The 20,986-nt window shown below is 37.3% G+C and overlaps 1 protein-coding gene across 3 annotated transcripts in view; it reads left to right on the top strand.

The window, feature by feature from the left end:
* MLLT3 (MLLT3 super elongation complex subunit) overlaps nucleotides 1–20,986 on the top strand; it is a gene marked incomplete at its 5' end in the record, with an annotated part of 259,908 nt that overhangs the window by 80,126 nt on the left and 158,796 nt on the right. The gene's annotated exons all lie outside the window — the stretch shown is intronic.

Genomic DNA, 20,986 nt, shown 5'->3' with positions numbered 1-20,986 from the left:
TGGCATCATGGACAGTAAGGGATTTCTCTTCATTAAATCCAGGATTCAATTCTGATTTAAAGAACAGAAAGCACTGAGTTGTCTTTTTCATACATTACTTGAGGACACATTATCCTACCATTTTCTTCCTGTCTAGACCACATGCATTTAAAATTCTTTGCAGTTTAAATCTTCCTTTTATTGTAGGGTTACTGTAATATGGTGTTGAACCAAGAGTCTCTTTAGAGACTTGGATTTGAGTTACAATTAAATATTCCTCTTCTGTCAACTTGGGAGTTTTGAACTTAATTTCATCCATTGTCTCCCATGTACACACATATACGCACACACACATACACACACACACCACTGCTTCTGTAGCTTTTTGTGTAGCTGTTGTCCTGTGGCCATGGGCCAGTATTCTCTCCTAACATTTTGCCACTTTCAAATGTGCCTTGGATTCTCCTGTCCCTCTGCCTTTGAGACATCATCTCCCCTTCCCCAAATATCCTGTCATCATTATGGTTGGTGAATTCCCAGTCTTCATTCCAGACTCAGTTCAACTACCACCTTCTCTAGGAAACAGTCTGTTCTGTCTACCAAGTAATCAACCATCCCTTCTTTTTGTGTGCCTAACTCTTGTGTGTTTTTACTGTGGTATTCTTCACCTTGATCTCTATTTTCTTGTGTTAGTCTTTACATGGTTCTCTAATTATTTACATGCCTTTCTATTTTACTAGACTTACGTTACATGAAAGAAATTGGAATTCACAGCACTTGGGATGGGACTTGGTTGGTACAAAGTAAACTCAAAATAAGTACTTTTTAATTGATAATTGATAAGATTTGTGAGCCAAATATGTGACTATAGGTCAGCTTATTCCATTTGAGACTTAATGATATTCTGTGAGTTTAACATGAGATATGTATATATGTACATGTGTGAAAAAAAATATATGCCATGTAATCACATAAAACAGTGTGGCTTAATATAACGACGTGCTGCTATGCAGGAATTGTTTATATAACTGAAAGTGATAAGACATAAATTTAATAAACTTTTTCTTTTGGAATAAATGAAGATTTCCAGAAAAGTTGCAAAGATACTACAGACAGTTCCTGTACCTATCACCCAGTTTCCCCTGTTGTTAAAGTCTTGCATTACCGTGATATTTTTGTAAAAACTAAGAAACTAATGTTGGCACATTACTATTAGATAAACTCCAGACTTTATTCAGGTTTCTTTAGTTTTTCCACTAATATCCTTTTTGTGTTTCAGATGCAGTCTAGATATCACATTATGTTTAGAGAACTTTTAGAAGTCTGTGATTTAAATGCTAACCTAAATTTCTTCTGTTTAATAAGTATTTCTATGTTTTCCCCTATTTAATTTTTTTGTTTTTATTGGGGGGGTGCTGTTTAACTTTTATTTCACTTTTTTCATCTTTAATTTTGATTCTTTTGTTGCACTTATATATTTCAATTCCCCTATTTAATTTTTTAAAAAGCATTGTTTTTCCTTTTCTCTATCTTTGTCATGAAGGAAGATTGAGCTCACTGCTAATTAACTGGACCATTAGTTAAAAAGTATTACAGGGTCAACAAAATCAGAATAGTACCTCCCCACTTTTAAATTCAAAATAGTAATCCATCTTAACCTTTATTGAGAATTGTTAGCTTTTTTTATCCTGTGAATTTAGTGTATTTTCCCTACTCCTGCCTTCTTTTTTATGTCCTATAAAATTTTATAATGTTCTCTATAATTATTTTGTAGTTTTTGTCAGGTTTATATCTAGTAATATTTTGCTGCTGGTGCAGTTGGGATCATTTTTTTCTGTTGTGTTTTCACAACTTTTATTTTGAGATAATTTTAGACTTAATGAAGATTTGCAAAAATAGGAAATAGTTCCTGTCCATGCTTCACCCAGCTTCTTTTTATGTTAACATTTAAAATAAACATAAAACAGTTATGGTACAATATAGAAATTATTTGAATTTCATAGGTTCTTCTAGCATTCTTTTTTTCTGTTCCAGGATCCAATCTAGCATCCCACATTGCACTTAGTCGTCATGTTTCTTTAGTCTCCGGTCTGTGATAGTTCTGCAGTCTTTCCTTGTCTCTCATGACCTTGATATTTTTAAAGAGTCCTGACCAGGTATTGTGTTGAATGTCGCTGAATTTCGAGTTCGTCTGATGTTTTCTCATGATTAGACCGTGGTTATGTGTCATTAGGAAGGATAGCACAGCCTTGATGAGCCCTTCTCAGTGCGCTGTCCTCATTTGTTACCTTGTTCACGTGGTTAAGGTGGTGTCTGCTAGGATTCTCCACTAGTAAAGTTATTATTTTTCTTTTCCTGATTGTTAAGTATTTGGGGAGAGAAGGAACTTTCCCAGAAGCAAAAGTTGTCCCTTCTCCCTGTTTGTTTGTTTATACCAGCATGCCACATGGATATTTATTTCGGTTTTACTATTGTTGTGTATTTTGTTATTTAAGTTGCCCCAACTTGGGCCAGTGGGAATTCAGGTTGCCTCCTGTGCCTTTAGACAAGTTTCTATCTCCACCTCCCCACCACCCTGCACTGCCTCATTTTTTAATTTTCTGACCCCATGAGACTATCCAAGTGCATCTTATATTTTCACTGCCCCAGCCCTGGGTTCAACCAGTTTTCCAAAGAGCCTTGGTTCTTTTCACTGGGGCTAGTATTTAGAAATGAAGATCTGGGCACTCTTTGTGATCTGAAGCAGGGCTAATGTTCATAGCTGTGAAGACCTGGAGCTGGGTCTGGGGTTTATGGCTGACATTTTCTGGATATCTTTCTTAGTGACTTTGCTTCCATTTTGTATTTCTTTGTCATTTTGTATTATGTTCCCGTAGTACATAATATAACATAGGCAGTGACATTTGCTTGTCCATCATTTTTGTGTGTGAAAACCTTCACAAAATCCATATTGTTCTGCTGCAGAATGTGCATCATTTTTCTTCAGATGTAAGCTCTACCACAAAACCTTTATATCAGCGGGTCTGTACATGAACTTGGCGTTAGGGGCACAAGCCTCTTGAAATGGTACAGAGATTTTTATGGGTGAGAACATTTTTTTGCACATATATTTTTGGGTGGATGGTCTGAAGTTTTGTCAGGGTTTCAGAAGTGGTTCAGAACCACTGCGGTCTCAGTGCTCACTGAGACACAACTGTACGTAAGGCCATCAAACTGAAATCCCTGTGAATGGCATTATGACTCACAGCACCAGATGCAGCAACTTGTTCCCCAGTAAATGAATGCCACACCCTCTCTCAAGTCTTCCTTGTACTTTGCTTGGGGTTTGGGGTTGGGGGGATGACAGTCTTTCTCACTACTGTGCTCCTACAACTTCTGCTCTCTCTCTGGTGCCCCCTATAGAGGGGAGCACCTCTCTGTAGCTCCTTATGTATTGTACCACTTAGTATATAAGGATTTATATAGTCTATTAGTCAGACTATGCTAGGCTGCCATGACGAGGAGACCTAAGAATACAGTGGCTTAAATAACAAAGATGTTTTTCTCATTTATGTAAGTCCTTGTAGTTATGATCCAGGTTGGGGGACCTGTGTTTATTCAGAGATCCAGACTCAAGTCTGTTTGCCCCCATCCCCTGACACATTGTTGTCATTTGCATGATTGAAGCCCTGTGGCCACCACGTCCAGGTTTCTGGGGGCAGGACAGAAGGAGAAGCATATTTGATTGTTTAAAGTCTAAGATGTCTAAAGTCATATATCACTTCTCACATTCTATTAGTAAGAGTTATTCATACAAGCAGTGTACTGCAAAGGAATCTGGGAAATATTGTGTAGCAGGGAAGGGGGAAGAACAGATTTTGGTGGAAATCTGGGAGTCTGTGCCACATGCTGCATGGCATTCTCCAAATAGTTTGTAAATTTGTTGAAGTTGGGGGCTTACATGCTGTTCTTCATATGGTATCTTATGTATAGTAGATGTTAGATCATCTGTGTTTGTTGAATTGTCCTATACAGTGGAGTATGGATTTATATATTTATTTAAGTAAAGTTATTTTACAGCTGGTGATGCAAAAAAAGGCAAGTACCATAAATAGCAGGAGTTCTAGCCAAAAGGCAGGCTCTTCAAACTACATCATTAGTGTGGGTAGGTCTTGGTTGTGTATTTTGCTTTGTCTGTGGCAGTGAGGTTAGAAGCAATTCTGGTGATGGCCATAGCTATTTCAGTAACTTCAGTTACTGACTTCTAGGAACAGAGTTTCTTGAAAAAAAGAAAATTAGCTACGTTAAACAACAACAACAACAAATGTACTTTACTTAATGATGTCGTTACATGTTATGCTGTTGAAATAGCGTTATTACTGTTAAACTTTGCAGGCATGCAGGATAAAAACACCTGCACACATAGATGCTGTTTTCACATGGGTAGTTTGAGGCAGTGGTTCTGAAACTTTAGTGGTTCTCAGAATCAGAACAAGCTGGAAAGCTTGTTGAAAAATGAGCTGGTTTCCTACCCCAAAGTTTCTGATTCATTCATTTTGGGGTGAGGGCTGATAATTTGCATTTCCAGTAAGTTCCAAGGTGGTGTCTATGCTGCTAGTCTTGAGGTCACAATTTGACAACTGCTGGTTTAAGGTAAGGAGGACACAAAACCTATGAAAATGGGCAAGTATCTGATATTACCAGTTCATGCTGGTATGCTGTAACCATATAAAATTAAGAAAAATCTATTATGGAATGAAAACATGTATGTTAATGGAATTTCACATCAGCCGCCAGGTAGGGAGGCATCTATTGTTCCACAATCCCTAAAACTACACCATTGCAGCCTTTCTTGGAGGCGGATCAAGAATGAGCATTTTAGTAGCATTTATTGAAGGAATACTTTTGAAAACCTGCCCTTGAACTGCTTAGGCAAGAGAGAGTAGGCAGAGGAGTGCATCTCATCAGTGGTTCAGACTTGGAAACCTTTTTCCTCCAGCAAGGTCAGCTAGGCTAGCTGCCTTCCTGAGCCAGAGAAGGCAGATAGGTTTCTCCTGCTTTATGACTCTGAGTTGGTAGTGGAATTCTGAGGCTGCTCCCAGCTCCAAAGAGACAAGCACATGATTGGTTATTAATGTCTGCTGTGGCTACTCTTGCCATCCCATGCCCTCAAGGTCAGCAGCAGGTGCCTCTCTTCTAACCTTTGCTTTTCTTTCCACTTCAGTGATAGAGTAGGCTGTGTGTGTGTGTGTGTGTGTGTGTGTGTGTGTGTGTAAGCACTTGTGATATCATGCATCTGTAAGTGATATGTTTAATTATGTTTCATAGCTTAACTTTTTCTACTTTTACTTCTGTTATTTACTTCTGGTAGCAGTTTGGGACAAGGAATTGTGAGATAGAATATTGTAAAGCATCCAGCATAGAACTCATTATATTATACTTTAACTTTCTTGGTAGATTTATTTTTTCCTATTTGAAAAAAGATATGGCAGGACTGCTTTATTTGTTTTTAATAATGTATTTGCATATATCCTTTCTAATATTGGGTATGATCAGTTTCTTTTGGTCTTAATTACTTTTTTCTTGAAAAAATTTAAATTATAAAAAGTAATGCATTTAATTTTCACAGGTCAGTAACCCCAGAAATTAATAAACATCCCCGCATACACATGTGCAAGTAAACACACACAGTCCTGCTAGTATCATCCTTTCGTGATGACCAGTTTAACATTATATGTTTCTCCCACATGTTTCTCATATGGCTAATAAAATAGACATGAAAAACTTATATATATGTATATATATATCAAAACTAGATAATACCATTTATATGATTCTCCAACTTGAATTTTTCAAACATACACATACCTTGTACATATTTCAAGATCAATAGATGCAGAGACATAGAATTCATTATTTTTAATGGATAAATATTCTATAGACAGAATCAACTGTGATTTATTCAGCTTCTCTGCTATTGATGGGAGCTGCATTTCCAGTTTTTGTTCTTCTAAACACTAATGAAAATATCCCTGAATATATATCTAAATACCGGTGCTTTTAGTTCAATTAAATAAATATGAAAAGTAGGCTTCCCTGATTGAGGGATATATGGCTTTTAAAATTTAAATAACATTTTACCATGTATCTTTCCAAAAGACTGTAGACTTTCATACTACCCATTCTCCTTTCCAAAAAACAGCAGTGTATGAGAATGCCCATTTTTGGCAAAATTGATCTTTTGTTTGCATTTCTCTGCCTACCAGCGAGGTTGAGCATCTTTCCACATATTTTTCATTTATTTGCATTTCTTCTATTTCTTTTTTTTCTTTTTTTTTTTTTTTGTGGTACGTGGGCCTCTCACTGTTGTGGCCTCTCCCGTTGCGGAGCATAGGCTCCGGACACGCAGGCTCAGCGGCCATGGCTCACGGGCCCAGCCGCTCCGCGGCATGTGGGATCTTCCCGGTCCGGGGCACAAACCAGCGTCCCCTGCATTGGCAGGCGGACTCTCAACCACTGCGCCACCAGGGAAGCCCTCTTCTATTTCTTGATCTTTTTTTTTCTCTTGGGTTCTTTTGCTTATCAAATTTTTGGAATTCTTTAGAGGTGTTAATCCTTTGTCAGATGTGTTGCAGGTATTTTCTGCTAGTTTATCATTTGTCTTTTGCCATACAGAAATATTAAATGTTTATGTCATTCAGTCTATCAGTTCTTTCCTTATGGTTTTGTATAGGGTTTTAGGGTATATAAAACATTTTCACATTTGATCCTCATAATTTATCTGAGATAAATGGGATGTAATGTTGATGTTCTCATCTTTAGATGAGGTCTCTGATTTTCAGAGAAGCCAAGTGACTTGCCCAGGTGTGTAAGTGGTGCATACCAGATTCAAATTAATTTGTTTTTAGAATACTGTACTCTTGGGGTTTCCCTGGTGGCGCAGTGGTTAAGAACCCACCTGCCAGTGCAGGGGACACGGGTTTGAGCCCTGGTCCGGGAAGATCCCACATTCCGTGGAGCAGCTAAGCCCGTGCACCACAACTACTGAGCCTGTGCTCTAGAGCCTGCAAACCACAGCTACTGAGTCCGAGTGCCACAACTACTGAAGCCCGCGCGCCTAGATCCCGTGCTCCAGAACAAGAGAAACCACCGCAGTGAGAAGCCCGTGCACCACAATGAAGAGTAGCCCCCACTCGACGCAACTAGAGAAAGCCCGTGCGCAGCAATGACGACCCAACGCAGCCAAAAATAAATTTATAATAAATAAATAAATAAACAAAATACTGTACCCTGGCCATTGCACTGTGCTCTGATTTATAGTTCTTCTTACAATAAAAGTTACTTAAGTCACTTAACAGAATATAAAACAAAAATCTGTGATATTAGTGAAATAATTGTAATCTGTTTTCAAAGATACATGTGATAGAAGGTACAAGTTATTTTGTTAGTGAAAGATGCATTGATATGTACATAACAGAAATGATTTGAGCTGCAGTATAATTACAGTTTTGCAGTGGTGAACTGTTTTAAACTTGGTATCACTCAGTGTTTCAATTATTTGTGCTTAAAAACAACCCCAAACCTCAAGTCAGATAGTTAATGAATATTTAGGAGAAAAAGCAAGGTAGAAAAGATACAACCCTCCAGCAAGGATGTTTTAATGACTCAGACCAGGCACTACTAGAGAGTCATAACCACTTTTATCTGGAGATAAAGAAGAATTACAAAGAATGTAGTAAACTTTTCTTCCCACTATATTCATCTGAAATTTGAACTGAATAAATATACCTTTCAGCACACATTTTAATGAGCATACTGCCCATAGTGAACACACTCAAAAAGTAGATCATCAGCTTAGGTAGGCTTCAGTTACTGTGCTACCAGGATGTGAAGGGGGCCCAGTCTGGCCTCTGAATGGAGAGAGTTTGAAGAGCCCAAGCAGATTTGGTGTTCATTTAGATCTTCACAAAATGTTAACTGTGGGCACCGTGCATACTTGGAAAAACATGGCGCCTAATACAATAGGTATCTCTATTGCATGAAAAGAGCAGAGCCCTAGTTCTTCTAATTCCCACTGGCTTATTTTGGCTTGTAATTCCTTGTCATGCCTTCACCACCCTTCTCCAGACACAAAATCACCTGATTTTTAAAATGGAACGATTTAAAATGAAATCATGCACCATGTTCTTTTGGTTCTTAGTTCCTTGAGGCTATAGAGACGACAGGTGTATGAATTAGTGATACCATAAAATAGAAATGGTTTGAGTATGGTAAAATTGGGATTCTTAGCCATACTTTTTTATCAGCTGGGTTGATGGAGTCTGTATACTTATTTTAGTGAACATGCCAAAATACAGTTTGCCATCTGGGTTTAAAACATTTTTTTAAAGAAATGTACTACTTTTTGTTTAGTTCTTTTTAATTCAAGAGGCTAGTCTCTATAAACTTGAATTGTTTGGAGTCTGACTTTGTAAAGCAGTTTGTGCTTATCTGTCTAATCCTTTCTTATAGCCTGAATCTTTAACCGTGTTTTGTTTTGTCTTCATTCTTTACCTCCAAGATTTACTTTCAGTTCCTCACTGAAGCTATGACTGGGGTTTTGTGGACTAGAATTTCTTCTCTTTAGGTCTCTAGATCCTGGGAAGATAGTGTTGGCTCAGGGGCGGTGTCCTCCCCTATCTCTTTCTACCATCTGTAAACACTTTCATTCTGCCTTTAGTGGATGGGCCTCCCGAGGATACATGAAGCAGAGTGTTTGTGAAAGGAAACTGATAAGACTGAAGACATTTTCCTTTATAAAAGAGCAAGGGTGGAATGTGGGGGAAAGGTAAGGGAACAGATCTGTTGTCCTTATTATGCATTTCAAGCATTCTGTGGGTTTTTCATTTACCTTGGATTTTCTGGGACCAATACAAATGGATTTTATGACAGGAAAGTTGCAATACTTTAAGTTTAGAGCAGTCTCAGAAGCAATGGTACTGTATGTGATTCTGGTCAATAGTGGACCCTAAAATATTTTATTGTGATGACATTGAAATAGAACCTCCCTTTTTGTATTAAGCAGCAGGCAATGTACCTTCGAATATCTTAATATTTCTAATTAATTTTCAGGTTTAGTATGCCTACTTTAATCCCCATGTAAGCCACTTTCTTTTATTATTTTTGTATGTGTTACATTCTGACACTTAGCCTAGGGGGAACACTTCATTTGGATTGATGATTATATTCTTATTGTAAGATCACTTTTTCTTTACATTTTATTTTATTATGATTTTAACATTTAAAATGTTGAACCTGCTGATTTATCTATTGTCCTGACTTGAGTTGCTGTTGTTTTTGCTATTTTGGGAATAGGCTGCATGGTATGATGTGATTGGTTACTTTCTAATACTGCAGCTCTGCCTTTGAAGAAGACAGTGAACCTTGCTATAGTTAGTAAGCAAAATCTTGCATGCATGGGCAGGAGGAAATTGGGTAATCCTGAGAAATCATATGCTAGCTTTGAACATGGGATTAATTTTGGTTTTGATTACTGTGTTTTCCCAGAGGTTTGGGAGGGAAGGGGGAAACTAATAAGGGTCTGGTTTTTAAGGCAAGCTTTAGAAAGGTTATGTAAAATTTGATCTTACTGTAAATATCTTTTGTGGTGATACCATTGTCATCTTTAAAAAATGATAGAAGTTTTGAGCATAGGCCCCAGTCACTTGGAGCAGGCAATTTTAGACTTAAGAAATATTCCCTCAGCTTTTCATCAGATGCTGATACTCTTTCGGTAGGAAGCGGATTGCTGTAGATGCTCAGCTAACAGATTATGTGAATTTGTAGATTGTATATAAGCATGAAAATTTGGAGTTAGATATGGGTGGAAAACTTGATCTGGGCTCAGCTTGTCCTCTTCCCTCTTAAAAGATCAATTAGCTCTTAAAGTGATGTTTTTAAGGGTTCTTTGCCAAAAGCAGATATTGTCTTTAAAATTTACTGCTCACTTTAGCATTACGCCAGGGCCGACCTAATTGAAGATTTTAGTGGTGCCTTACACTCTTGCTGTTGCCAGTTGAATAGTAAGTATTGATTTGGAACAAAGAGAATTAATTTTGTGTGTTTGAGAAGGATTCATTTTTAAGTGATATCCTCCCCCCTTCTCAAATAGCAAGTGATTAACTACTACTTTAATTTTCAATTAATCAAATTAGATTTCTACTGGTAGATTTTGATTACATGCAGTTCTAACAGCTTCCAGATACACTTCTCTTTCCCATATGCTTACCATATGCTGAGTAAAACCAATGTAGAATAAATTAGTGTAAAAGTAAGAACACTTAGTTCTTTTGTAGAGTTCATCTTGAATGACAGAAGACAGCTCAGAATCATTTTAGCTACGAGGCACCTTTTGAAAAGTGATATGGAAAAATAACCCATTTATGTGTGCCAGGGTCTGTTTTCATAAATGTAAATTTGAAAGTTCATTAAAATTTTGGCATGTGATTTGGAATGCATAAAAACTGTATGTGATTCAAAGCCAGAAATCTGTATCCTTATACCAACAACATGTTTCACTGAAGACTGGCTTTGTATGGGTGTTTAATATTTAAAAGGTAAAAAAAAAAAAAAAAAAAAAAAAAAGAAATCGTATTTAGTCGATGGTTATGGATCTGGAAACTGTGTTCAGGATGGAGAGGCTGCCGTAGCAAGGAAGAGCCAGCAGTCTGACCAGTGGCCCCAGAATGCTCACCAGCCTCTCCTCCTGGATAAGCAGGGTAGGTGACTTTGGAACACTGACCCCTGTCAGTGACCACTGTCCCTTATTTTTCAGAGATGACAAAACAGAAATGCATATTTTCGTTGCTGTTGTTGGGAATGTGAAGATGGACCATGAAGGACATTTCGGCTCACATAAAAACAGTTGAAAAATGGCTGAGCTGGGTCAGGCAGAGGTGGTATCTAATGCTAGTAGCTAATATGAACAGTTAGTGCTTGGAGATATTCTAATGTTACGTGCCAGGCCTACTGCTAACCTGTAATATAAGCCTCCCACGGTGAGGATAGGGAAGCAAAGAGAAAAAACCCACCGGCTGATGGTGCAACAACAAGCCCATTTCTTGTCTGTAATAAGAGAAGTGCTCGCTTACCATGGTCCTTTCAGACATCGTCAAGTGAGGCATGGGAAGCAGTGCTACAGCCGAGGTAAGAACAAATGAGGAATTACTGCAAGAGGAGCTTTTTTATTTGAGAGCTTACAGGCTAACCTCTTCCAACTCTTATCCTCTGCCAGTTGTTATTTTTACTGTTATATATGTGTACTTTGTACGGCTTCCATTCTGATTCTGTTATTCCTCTTTATGACTTTGTTTTTGAAGTTTCTTGTTCCCTGACATCTCAGGCCCTCTGGTTTCTACAGTACCTTCCAATTCTGTCATAGGAGAGAAACATGGTTTATAAGGCGAGTAAGATCATCACCAGGATGAAAAGTTACTCTCCTTGAGTTTGTGATTATGTACTTAGCTCGTAGTCTGTCACTTAGGGTGCTGGTTAGTGATGTTGTTCTATAATTAACCAAGCTTCCTGCAGAAAGTAAGTTTAAAATCACTGTCGTCTTGGTTTATTTTCTCTCTTAGCCTTTGATCTATTTGACTTCGACACATGCTTCTCACCAACTTCTGTAGATTCTTATTTTGACAGGATGCTTTTATTCCCCCCTCCCCCATCCCCTCCAGCCCTGGTTCAAGTTATCTGTCACCAGATTGGATGTTCTTGTATTTGTTTTGTTCATTCCATTTCTGGGCCCTTTTTTCCTTTCACCCCAACTTAGTAGTTTTTCCTACTTCCAGACTCTCTTCCCACAAACCATTTTCCACATTGTGACCAATTAGCATTCTGAAAACATGGGTCTCCTTAAGTTTTTCTACCTCTTAAAAGCATTTGGTGGCTGTCTGTTGCCTTGTAGAATTCAACTCCTTACGATACTGTGTAAGGAACATTACAGACTGGCACTTGTCTGCCTTTCTAGCCTCATGGTTGGTCACAAACAGCCAGGTACCTGGAGTATATCTATATAAGGAACCTTCAAGTTCACTTGTACTTCCTTATCAAGCCATACATTCTCTGTACTCTGGGCTTCTTGCTTATGTTTTCTCTTTGCCTACCATGAGCACCCTTCATTTTCTTCTTATCAGATACTTAACTACTTTTCTTTAAGGGAATCTCTTTTTGTGTATGGTTTTAACTGAGTCTCTTAAGCCTTAGTGAAGGCTTGCCTGTGGTGAAGTTGTATGGTGGTTGCTGGTAAATTTGTCTCCCTTGTTGGATGCTTACCTATGTAAGGGGAAAGAGACTGTGTCTTACTTTTCTCTGTGACCCAGAACATGGCAGAAGGTCTGGCATGCAGTCAGTGTTCCATAAATATTTATTATATGGAATTTAGCTTATTTTCCATTACATTTTATAGAGAAGAAGGGAATATTAAAGTAAATGAGGTACCTAAAAATGGTGTATTTGAATGAAGATTTGTGATTTATCACGATTTATGGAAGTAGAAAGGATTATAGGACAATTCCTTGGCACTCAGACTAGTGAATAGATATCATGAACCATAATTGATGAATTATCCAAAACACATTCACATTTGGTTAAGGAAAGTGTTGGTGTGTGTGTGTGTGTGTGTGTGTGTGTGTGTGTGTGTCTCAAGGTGAGAGATTAACTTCAAACCAATGAAAGAATGATTTCAAACTGTGAATTATAATTGGTTCTTAATAATTTTTGGTAGGGCTAGAGTGGAACCTATGTTTCTGGGCCTTCATCATGAGGAGAAGGTGGGAGTGGACGGAGTTGCTAATCACAGAGAGTTAAGTGGTTGCCATTAGTTTCTCTTATGACTTTGAGTAAGGAATTCTTCTGGATCCACTTTTTATAACACAGGATACCTGAGGGACCTAAGTCACTAGTGTATGCTAGACTGTAGGAGTCAAGATGGAAAACAGTACCGGCAGAAACAAGAATGGGGAAAATATTGAACCTTAGGGATTTGAGTATATACCTTGACCTTGGCCTTTAATTTGAATGGAGCATTTCACTGTTCTGGTAGCCCCAGGGAGATGTAGGATATGTTCTGGGGCAAATTTTATTTTCCAAAGATTTCCACAACATTATCTCCCATCTGACTTGTTCTTCTTACAGTTTGATTTTTGACACTTTTATCAAGAGGTGTGGTTGATGTTTTCCCCTTTGAAGCTAAGTGGGCTTTTCTGACTGTTTCAGCTGACAGAGTATTACAGAAATGACACTATGTGATTTCTGAAGTTAGATCATAAAAGGCAGTGCAGCTTCATCTTTTTTTGTTGGAAAGCAAGGCTTGATTGTGAAACTTGCAGCCACTATGTGAGCAGTCCAGCTGTCCTGAGGCCATCATGTTGTGAGGCGAGACCACAGGGAAGGGCCCTCAGCCTCCCTGACCCCTGCTGCTCCAGCTCCAGCCACCATCTGACTGCAGCCAAGTGAGAAACTCTGAACCAGAACTGCCCAGCCAAATCTTCCTGAAGTCCTGACTGAAAGATAGTAAAATGGCCATTGTTGTTTAAAACTAAGTTTAGGGTGATTTATTATGCAACAATTGATAATTAGAACATGTGTCTTTGGAGAAGCATTTTCTATTTTCTTCTAGGTGGTATTGAAGGAAGACAGGGCTGGAATTGGATTAGTGCAGATTTAGAGTTGTCACTGTACTAACCCTGTTCCCCCCAAATTTCGTACCTTAGTTGGGGGAAGATCAAGGGGGAGAGATCATAAAAGACACAGTCATGCAACTTTTTTTTACCTCTTCATATACCTTTACTTAATAGTTGGTAAAGAGAGACTAGCCAAGGGCAGATGCTTAAACTAAACTGACTCTATTGCAACGAACCCATCTGTTTTGGGGAAATAAGACCATGGGCAAGAAATTCTGCAAATGAGCTTGGGGATATCTCTATGGGAACAGTGAATGAGGCAAAAACAGACCGTTGTCAAGGAGGCTAGCACTTATGTTGAATAATTTATCATTCAGTGTGCTTTTTTTTAATATTAAAATCTGCGTGCCTGCTGTGCATTGAATTATGTACCCCCTCAAAACATATGATGAAAGTCTAAGCCCCCGTACCTGTGAATGTGACCTTATTTGGAAATAGGGTCTTTTGCAGATGTAATCAAGTTAAGATGAAATCATAATGCATTGGTGTGAACCCTAAATCCAATGACTGGTGTCTTTATAAGGAGGCAATATGAAGATACTGACACCCAGAGACACACGGTAAAGAATGCTATGAGGAGACAGGCACAAAGATGGAGTTATGCTGCCATAGCTAAGGAATTCCAAAGATTGCCAGCAACCACCAGAAGCTAGAAGAGTCAGGAAGGATTCTTCCCTAGAGCTTTCAGAGGGAGCATCACCCTGCTGACACCTTGGTCACCTTGATTTCAGACTTCTAGCGTAAAAGATTTTGTGGTACTTTTATGACAGCCCTCGTGCCTAAAATAGGGAAAATGAAAAAAATTTTGCTTTTCAAAAGTTATGAAAATGAAAAGATAAGCCACAGGCTGGGAGAAAATATTTGCTAAACATACGTCTGACAAAGGACTCGAATCTAGAATATTTAAAGGATTTACGATTCAGTAATAAGAAGGCAACCCAACTAAAAAATTGGCAAAATATTTGAACAGACACTTCAGCAGAGGAGATATACGGATGTCAAGTAAGCACATAAAATGATGCTCAGTATCATTAGGAAAATGCAACTTAAGCTACCATGAGATATCATTACACCACCACTAGAATGGCTAAAATTAAAAAGACTGACAATACCAACTGTTGATGAGGATGTGGAGCAACCGGAACTCCCATACATTTCTGATGGATACTTAAAATGGTTTAATCACTTTGGAAAATAGTTTTTCAGTGTCTTAAAACATTAATCATACACCTTCCTGGTTCTGATCATAGGTACTTACCCAAGAGACTTGAAAGCATATGTCCATGCAAAGACTTTTACACAGATGTGCATGAGAACTTTATTTGAAATAGCCCCCAAGTGGAAACAACTCAAATGTCCACTGATAAGAGTATGGATAAATAAACTGTGGTAGATCCACATAATGAAACACTACTCAAGAATAAAAAGGAGCTATTTATGTAGACAACAGCATGAATGAATCTGAAAGAAGCCAGACTCCCCCCCAAAAAAAAGAGTACATTTTGTATGATTCCATGTATATATATTTCTGGAAAATGCAAAGTAATTATAGTGACAGAATATACATCAGTGGTGCCTAGAGATGGGACTTGGGGCAGGGCAGGGAGGGGAAAGGATTTTAAAGAGAGATGAGAAGCCTTTTAGGGTTGATGGATATGTTCATTATCTTGACTGTGGTGACAGTTTCCTAAGTGTATATTCATGTCAAAACATATCAAATTATGCACTTTAAATATGAGATTTCTTATATGTCAGTTATGTTTCAATGAAGCCAGAACAAAAAAAAGTTATGGGAAAAAGGTAGGGTTTAGTGATGGGCTTAAATCTCAGGCCCTAGGTTAACACTTACCAGCTGAGCATTAGCAGGTGAAGTTTTGTTTTGCCATTTACTGTTGAATATGCCATGTCTTTAATGGCAAGAGACCATTAAATCCAGAGCAAACAAGTAAACCAAGCCTTTAGAATCAGTTGGGGTTTAATCATGGAAGAAGACTACAATTGATTATGGAATAAGATTTATTATAGAAATTAAACCTTATGGTTTAATAAGGTTGGAAAGTGAAAGTCCAGGAGGCAAGTTGCAGGGTCAGTGGAGTCCCCAGTTAGTCAGCCTGAGAAGCCAAGCATGAGACAAGGCTCATGGGAGAGGGTCTGTGGAAAGCTGTGCCTCCATGTAAGTTACCACTGCTGTGGGTCTGTTGGTGGGCCTGGAGTCACTGTTGACCTGCAGGGCCAGCTTGGGAAATTGGACAGGGATCTGAGAGGAGCAAAGATAAGCTTGAACCCACCCACATAGCCATGTCTGGTCACTGTACTAACCATGACAGCCTTCAGAGAGTCATGGCTTCCAAATCCATGTAGATCCTTCCAAGTCTATGCAAATTCTACTTTTGGTCAACTTTATCCTAGAACTATACAGCGAAGAAGATACAAGGAAATGCAATTTCTGCTTAATGAAGTTGACATAGTACAAACCACCACAGCTTGCTCATTAATGAGGTTGGTAATTGTAGTACTGATTATGAACCTAAGCTCCCTTGTTCACATGTGATGAGTCGATTATGCTAAACGAATAACAGAATATCTTTGAGAGTGATCTAATTGGGACAGAATGGTGGGAGAGTTAGTCCAGGCGTGAGGAATAAGGGTAGGTCTTTTCAGAATCAGGGCTGATTGCAGTGTAAACAATGGGGAGACTCTGCATCCCCCTCTTACAAGGAAGGTGTTTATAGCAACATAAACACCTTTTCAACACAGTAACATAAACAGTTTCTCAAGGAAACATTCTCTGGCATTCAGGAAATGTTTCTTTCTTTACAAACAAAAAAGTGTGCTTTTCTAAAGATTTAATTTACTTAAGAGCTCTGTTTAGAACAAGACTGATTGGAGAGGGATAAAGTTATTCCCAGAGCCCTTTTGTGGTAGGCTATAGTTGAAGTTCTTATAGAAGCATCTTGTTTAAAAATATGTAGACTAGCAGAGCACGGGTCAGTACAGGTGTACCATGTTACATATTGGATCCGCCTCTGGAAAGTTGTATAAATTACACTTTTGTGAGTCAAATTGTATTATGAATTCCCAGAAGCCTGATATTTTCTTATGAAAGTTATTCTTGAAAGTGTGAGGACCCTTTGTTACAGGTACCTAGTGTGAGACTTACCGTTAGACCAGGGACTGTGACAGGGGCTACATATTTGTCTTAAACAGGCATAATTAATACATTTGTAAGGTGAATTAAACTGGTTCCTAAAATTGATCAGTTAGGATTTTTATATTAAGGCTCCTTAAAACATTTTTAACTTGCCACGATTAAAAATAGATTTTGTCCACAAGATCCATTTTAGGTTTGAAAAGGAGAGGAAAATTATTTTAGCAAGAATGCTTTCTCAATAGAGAATGGAGAACAGATGTACCTATTTTCATCATGTTATTAAAAAGTCTCTAGTTCTGGTAGTGCAGTGAAAATCCTGTTAATAGGCACAAGGCATCAGCCACTTGCATGTTTTTTATCTTTGTGGAAAGACTTGATTTAATTAAAAGATTTATCAACAGGCTCTAGGAATGATTTATTCATTGCTGACTGTAGATTTTCTGCAGCTTTTCACAACAACTTAGAATGCACAAGCCGGGGATAGTTTATCACACTGCCTTCTACCTTAACCTCTAGACTAGTGCTTCTCAAACTTTAAAGTGCAGACAAATGACCTGGGCATTTTGGCAAATGCACATTATGATTCAATAGGTCTGGGGTGGAGTTGGAGATTTTTAGTTCTGACAAGTTCCCAGGTGATGTTGATGTCACTGATTTGTGGACCACACTCTGAGAAGCAAGGGAGTAGGCGTTTCTGAGTGTAATTCTTGGTGTGGTTGAGCATAGTATTCAACATTTTACAGGAAGTGTGGTGGAAACAGAGAGAACTGACTGTTTTCACATATACCCAGTTTTTCCTTGAGGACAAAAAGATAGTGGTGAACTCCCTTTAATTAAGTAGCTGGATTATGGTTTGGCAGGAATGAAATACAAGCATTTCCCATTCAACTAGCTATACATTTATTACCTTTTTAAATTTATGAAAGTGGGCCAGTTTAAAAGGCAACCTCTCATCGAGATGCAAATTTCCCTGGGAGGGAAAAAAATAATTTTGTATATATGTGGCGTACAACTGTGGGCTTACTTCTTTCCCCTGGAAATATCCCTTTGGTATCTATAAAACTAATAAAATAATTAGATCTTTGAAGGTCAATGTATGTAAAATTAAATGAGTTTTTGGTGGGTATTAAACTCAGGGTCAACTTGACTGTTTATGAAGAACAGTTCAATATTGAGGAAATGTTCATGGTGGGGAAACTTGTCTGTTTGAACGATGAAAATGGGAAACTAATTTGAAAATACTTTTTAATTGTCTTTTGTTTTTTACCCTTTAAGATGGGCAGCCAGAAAATGTTGGTAAAATTGCCCTAAGAGCTATTCAAATATATTGGTTTTGAATATTTTCAAAGAGGACTTCAGGCAGCTGGATTCATCTGGGAAATATCATTGAAATGTGAATTTGGGGTTAAGAAAAAAATGTTCAGAGAGAGATAAGATCAACTACTTCAAGTAATTATTTGCTTATTTCTTAAAATAACCTAGTTTTTCTTAAATTTAGGTCAAACGCTTATAGTGTAATTGAAGATTAAAAACAAAGGAGAGCAAATGAACATCTTTAAAACTTTCTGGATTAGTGCATAAATCTGATCATCCCTGAAGAATGGGAAAAGATGTGTCTCTATAGATGATGAGATGGATCATAGAAATCATTCAGCAACAGTGAAAGTTCCTTAGGCTCCCAACACGTGTGGGAAAAAGATTTCCCAGGGATCCTGGAAGTCAAATTGTGTTTATCTGCTGTAATGATCATTGACAGCCCAATTATTTTTAACTATGATACTTTAATAGTCATCAGATAATAAATAAACACTTTCCTAAGTATGTCTTCCAAAAGATAGAGGCTATTAGTTCCTATCTGAAAATTTTTCATCTGTGTTTCAGATTGCTGAATGTGTTGGAAGTATTCATTCTGGAAAAGTAAGCAAGGAGGTATTTCTCCATGGGGGCTAAGTGTTACATGATAGCTGCATGCTTTAAAATATGAGCAGAAGGAATATAACTGTGGTGTCACAAATAAAAAAATTATATATGTACATTGTGTACCATTTGGGAAAAAAAAAATTAAGAAATACCCAGTGTACGTTCTAATACTTTTTCTGTGTAGTTTTCAACAATTGTGATTGTCCTTTTTTTCACACTTCCTGTAACATAAGCTGTTTCCCATGTAGTTGCACATGTTTTGGGATGAACATGAGTTTTTATGGCTGCATAATATTCCATTTATAAAAGGAATAACACTTTGGTAGCCGTTCCTTCTTATCAGACATTTAAGTGGATTTTTCTGTTTTTCTAAGATGAACAATACTATAATGAACATCTGTGTATGTGTATGATGCTATTCTTTGATCAGAATTGTCTGCTTACGTCAGATTGCCAGAACTGAAATTCATATTCTTAATTCTTACAGAAAACCTTTCCTTAAAAGCTGGTGTGTGAAGTTGAGGGACTGTTTACAAAGAAATACTAAGCCTTCCTGGGTGTTAAAAGATAAGGATGTTATGACAGGGTGTTAAAAGCTAAGCTGGATTTGGACAGTTCAGATTAACCTGGTTCTATCTTTGACGCCTATTTTTAACACTGTTGAAATGGGGAAAAAAATAAGGCTACAAACTTGTCCTTTGATAAGTTTTGATAGGTAGGATGTTTTCGAAAGAAATGAGTTGTTTCTGTGGCAGATGCCTTAAACAATATTCTGCTAATAAATAAGAATAAGAGAGCACTTGAAGATAAAGTTTCTGATAATAAGAGCAAGTTTGTAATGTTTAACTCCTGACCCTGTGAACTTTAATTTAGGGCAAAAGTATTGAAATAGTTGTGATTCACTAAGCAAATTTAAAAAAAAGAAAAGAAAAGAGACAAGAATAATACCTGGAGTAGAAAAAAAACAGAAACCAGCTCACAATTCAGACTGTAGACTGATTTGTAATACTCATTCTTAGCCAGTTTTTTAGAGGTAAGATAATCAGTTGGTTAGGTAGGTCATGAATCTGTCCTAGTTACTCCATGAAGTTAAAAACAACCCCAAACTTCTGATTAGTTAGCAGTATTTTAGTTGCCCTACAGTCTTCTATAATGGATTTATAGCCAGAACAAAAGGTTTTCAAGACCAGATCTATAAGCTATATTTTCTATGTATATTTTACCAAACTTCTCAATTTAGTCTAGAAATTTTAGTTTTCAAGTGGATTTACATTTTTCTGGATTGCAACTATTTTGTGCTCTCCTGTATAGTTAAAATTTTGTAAAAGAATGTTTCTTCTGTTAATTCCAAGGCATTAGTGTCTATATGCATATAGGAAGTAATGAAGTACCATGTTCATAATTTTATTTTTATGTTTGTGACTATATTTTGAAGAAATTATATTACCTGTTCAGTTAATTTTAAACTGTGTAACACTTAGTACATATAGGAGAATATATGTAATGTGTCAGCTACAAAGCAAGATAATACAATGAACATCCATGAAGTTACCATCCAACTTAAGAACTAGAACATGACCAAGTTATTTCCAAGTTCCTTTCCTAGCCTGTTCAGCTTTGAAGAGTGTACAGGTTAAAAAGATCTTGCCGCCTACTTTTCTAAATTATAATTAGTATGCTACTAGCCTTAAATAAAAACCTAAACAGGTAAGTGCAATTTATGTTAGGAACACCTGCAAATTAATGATGGATGTCAATGCATATACATAATTCATAGTAACAAAGACATTTAAAAATAGGACATTAGCATTGAAACTGTTAACTATGGCTAGATATAAAATTTTTCTTATATATTTCTTAAACTGGAAATTTTTCTCTTTTTTCTAAATAGGCTATTTAAAAAATCTTCTATTACTGAACCTAAAAACAACATGAGTACATTATTCATCCATAAAAGACCAAATAGGTGTTCATTTAACAACTTAAATTCACATTACATGTTGGAAATCCAAGGTTGGTTTATTTGAGAGGAAATTTTGTATTTTATCAGCCAAGGACCTTCTGTGTTCCTAGAGCTTTGCCCCAACAATCTGGGAATCAAGAGTTCAAGGTGAAAAGTCCAACAAGACAACATCATCACTAGAGGAAAGTGCTATTGATCAATAAAATTCAAGGTCTATATGTGGTTACTTAAAGGCTTTCTCCAGGTTTCCCCTCAAAATATTTGTACTTTTGT

This window comes from Leucopleurus acutus, assembly GCF_964270905.1.
Source record: "Leucopleurus acutus genome assembly, chromosome: 7".
NCBI lineage: Eukaryota > Metazoa > Chordata > Mammalia > Artiodactyla > Delphinidae > Leucopleurus > Leucopleurus acutus.
The sequence above is the reverse complement of the archived record's forward strand: the minus strand, read 5'-3'. Positions and strand labels throughout refer to the sequence as shown.